The sequence below is a fragment of the Carlito syrichta genome, unplaced genomic scaffold (genome assembly GCF_000164805.1).
Source record: "Carlito syrichta isolate Samal-C Ts95f unplaced genomic scaffold, Tarsius_syrichta-2.0.1 Scaffold307625, whole genome shotgun sequence".
NCBI classification, from domain to species: domain Eukaryota; kingdom Metazoa; phylum Chordata; class Mammalia; order Primates; family Tarsiidae; genus Carlito; species Carlito syrichta.
This window is the reverse complement of record NW_007251721.1, coordinates 8,219-12,550: the sequence shown is the minus strand read 5'-3', so window position 1 is coordinate 12,550 and position 4,332 is coordinate 8,219. Positions and strand designations below refer to the sequence as shown.

The 4,332-nt window shown below is 41.1% G+C and overlaps 1 pseudogene across 1 annotated transcript; it reads left to right on the top strand.

Moving 5' to 3' along the window:
* The first annotated feature begins 574 nt into the window (after positions 1 to 574).
* LOC103266901 lies at positions 575 to 2,496 on the top strand (annotated as a pseudogene). Its single transcript, XR_002482338.1, has one exon. The product of XR_002482338.1 is annotated as a ribose-phosphate pyrophosphokinase 1 pseudogene (transcript).
* The last annotated feature ends 1,836 nt before the right edge of the window (positions 2,497 to 4,332 follow it).

The window sequence follows — 4,332 nt, the reverse complement described above, 5'->3', positions numbered from 1 at the left end:
GGCGGGCACAGGGGACTTGCAGGAAGCCTCTCCTGCCACAAGTCTGAAATCACACTCGGATGGCCCTTAGATAGCTTAGGGTATAACTGAACTAACACCCGAATCACAAATACATTTTTTAAATTGGCCAGGCACAGTGGCTCATGCCTCTAATCCCAGCAATTTGGGAGGACAAATCAGGAGGACTGCTTGAGCCCAGAGTTCAAGACCAGTGTGGGCAACATAGTAAGAACTTGTCCCTAAAAAAAATGTAAAAATACATTTACATAAGTAAAAATTAGTTAATCTTTTACAATCTTAAAATATAATTCTTTCTTTGCTTGTTCTGAATAATATAAAAGTATAAAATATGGAGTCAGAAGACCTGGGCTCAACTCCTGGCTTTATCATGTCCTGGCTGTGTGTGATGGAAAATTATCTCCCCAAATTTCTATTTTATTTTTTAAAAAATAGAAATAAGATGGCAGAGTAGCAACACCACGTGACAAGTATTGACTCTCCAGGCCAACTTCGGTTCCGGTCTCCACAGCATCAGTGATCGCTTAGTGAAGTGTGCTTAGGGTAGTTGGCCAAGATGCCAAATATCAAAATATTCAGTGGCAGCTCCCACCAGGACTTATCCCAGAAAATTGCTGACCACCTGGGCCTGGAGCTAGGCAAGGTGGTGACTAAGAAATTCAGCAATCAGGAGATCTATATGGAAACTGGAGAAAGTGTACATGGAGAGGATGTCTACGTTTGTTCAGGATTGTTCAGAGTGGTTGTGGCGAAATCAATGACAATTTAATGGAGCTTTTGATCATGATTAACGCCTGCAAGATTGCTTCAGCTGGCCGGGTTACTGCAGTCATCCCATACTTTCCTTACACCCAGCAGGATAAGAGCCGGGCTTTAATCTCAACCAAGCTTGCTGCAAATATGCTATCTGTAGCAGGTGGGGATCATATTATCACCATGGACCCACATGCTTCTCAAATCTAAGGCTTTTTTGATATCCCAGTGGACAAGTTGTATGCAGAACCAGCTGTCCTGAAGTGGATGACAGAGAATATCTCTGAATGGAAGAACTGCACTATTGTCTCACCTGATGCTGGTGGAGCTAAAAGAGTGACCTCCATTGCAGACTGGCTGAATCAAGGATTTTGCCTTGATTCACAAAGAGCAGAAGAAGGCCAATGAAGTGGACCGCATGGTACTTGTAGGAGATGTGAAGGATCGAGTGGCCATCCTTGTGGATGAACTGGCTGATACTTGTGGCACAATCTGCCATGCAACTGACAAACTTCTCTCAGCTGGAGCCACCAGAGTTTATGCTATCTTGACTCATGGGATCTTTTCCGGTCCAGCCATTTCTGGCATCAATAATGCATGCTTCGAAACAGTAGTAATCACCTATACCATACCTCAGGAGGACAAGATGAAGCATTGCTCCAAAATACAGGTGACTGTCATCTTCATGATCCTTACAGAAGCCATCAGGAGGACTCACAATGGGGAATCTATTTCTTACCTGTTCAGCCATGTCCTTTTATAATAGAGTAACTTCTGGGGCTTTTAAAAAATAAAATCAACCCCACCCCTTGTTTCCCCTTGGTATTTGATGACAAATTCAGCAGAAGACCCAGCTTACTCCAGTGTAGCTTTCTACATCTCACATCAGGTATATTAGTTTATCCTAAATGGGGAAAGACAGATTGAGATGAACTGCTGGAATTTCCTACCTATGCCATCTCATTCTGTCTTCCTTGATGGTTCTGTGAGCCTCGCAGCTTTAACATAGCTCAGTTACTGCAGGATTTCAGACTTGAGGATGTTGTGTAGGGGTGCTTGACTGTGATTGGGGGAGCTCAGACTATTCTGCATGTGGAAGCTTCAGGGTTTTCTGTGTTCAGAACTAGCCAACAAAACCAACCCATGTGGGGCAAGTTCCCTAAGGTCTATGCTAAATTGCAGCAAGAGCCCTGGGTAACCCCAAACCTAGACCTGGTTGCTGAGCACGCTGTAAGGCAGGAGCAGGTGGCTCAGCTTGAGCAGCCGCTAGAGGGGATGAGGGGACAGCCCAGTATGGCAAATGTCTCTTGGGAGGAAGAAGCCTGATCTATCACCATCTGTTTGACTGTAGCTTGGATTCTCCTTTGTACCTGTTCCTTTCAATTCAGCTTTACCTTCATCCATCTTGACCTTTCCTGGCCAAATATCCTCTTGGACCCAAATGAACATTGTACCATAGTCTTCCAGAAAGCAAATTTGCTTCTTGCTATGTAATCCCTAACATTCACATTAGATGATTTGCTGTAGCTTAATCTTTCTTAACCTACTACCACTGCAGCAGTAGGTTTTAGGTGGTCTTGTAGTGCCTTTTAATTCATTTAAGTATTTAATTTTCATCTTCTTTCCTTGAATCTGTTTGGCCTCTCAAATGACCCGAGATTCATGTTTAAAAGATTGATTTTATTGTCTCTTGTAGAGGAAACTAATAAAATGTCTGTCTGTGTGTGAAAAAAATAGAAATAATATCTACCAATTACTTCTATCATTACCTTCCTTACAAAGTCTTCTCTCATTTCCCAGATGAAATTAGTTTGAATGAATTGTGTTTATATCTCTGCAATAAGAATGGACATTGCAATGGTCAATTTTATGCATCAATTTGACTGGGCCATGGGGTGCCCAGATATTTAGTCAAACATTACTCTGTATGTGTCTGTGAGGGTGTTTCTGGATAAGATTAACATTTGAATCAGTACACTGAGTAAAGCAGATTAGTGCCCCTCATGTGAGTGGGCTTCATTCAATCAGTTGAAGGCCTGAATGGAACAAAATTTGGAGTCAGCTGTCATCAAACTGGGACATCAGTTTTTTTCCTGCTTTCAGACTCAAACTGAAACATTGGCTGTCCTAGGTCGCCAGTTTGCTAAATACATATCTTGGAACTTCTCAACCCTCATAATCACATGAGACAATTCTTTACAATTTCTCTTCTCTCTCTCTCTCTCTCTCTCTCTCTCAGTGTGTGTGTGTGTGTGTGTGTGTGTGTGTGTGTGTCTGCATATGTCCTACTGGTTCTGTTGCTGTGAAGAAACTTAACTACACACATCGTATTATAATTTTATGTGTATATTGGTTTTCTCTATCAGATTATGAGAACTTCAATGGCAGGAATTGTCCCAAATGTATCTTTGTAAACACAACACACAGCACAACATCTGGCGCAGAGCAAGTGCTCAGTAAATGTCAAGCAGATGAATTACTACCTTTCTGATTGCCTTTTGTGGCTGTTGGGAGGAATAAATATGTGTAAGTCCATTGAAATCCATACAACTCTGTAAAGGAATTTGATATTTCTCCACACGAGTCTCTAAACCCATTCTTACAGGAGAAAATCAAATCAAACTAGGAGTTAAGGATTTGTAACCTCTCCCTGTATCCTATTAATCTTTATTCATCCAATTAATGATTGTCTCTTGTATGTGACACACTGGAGATAAACAATTGAGACAAGGTGCTGAGCTATTCTAGTGGGTAGGGATGGGGACAATCTTTAAACAAACAAACACATAAACAAACAAGATGATCCATTAATGATAAGCACCAGGATGGAAACAGCACCAGGCCATCTGGGGAGCAGGGTTACTTTAAATCGCACTATCTTCCTCACATAGGACAGCTCTCTTTTTATTTTTGCTTTAGTTTTTTTTTTCCCAGTATGTATATAGCTTCTTTTCGATTTTCACTACCTTGGGAAGGAGCCTTAAGCAAACTTAGAATTCATTCAAATTCATTTTCCTAAATTTAATTTCGATCATATCATTATCTTGCTTAAAAAGCTGTGTTGGCTTCTCATTTCCTACAAAGCAACATCCAAATAATCTCTTGGTATTCAAGGCCCTTTACAGTTTGGCCTAAACTCTTCCATCTTGTTCATCTTTGGAAATGCCTTTCAGTTTCAGCATCTCTGCAATGAACACGCAACATTCCCCACCTCAACCGCAGGTCTTTGCTCACGCCATTACCTTGACTGGATTTCCCTTCTTCTTTCTGCTAACCTCAGCATAGAGTCCATCTCTGAAGACCCAAATTACATAGCTAATGGTTTTTAGTACATGTTATTTGCTTAATAATTATGAGTTCCCTCCTTCCCAGCTAGAAGAAAACATTTGCTCCTGCAAGTCTTACAGCACTTGGTCCAAACCTCCCTTATGGCATTTATCTGGCTTTGCCTTGTAGCAGAGTTCTTGGGGAACACGTCACTTCTTTCCATCTGGATTATTATTTTCTTGGGAGGACAAATTGTTTTATTCGACTGTGTTTTGTCTATAGTCCAGTACAAAA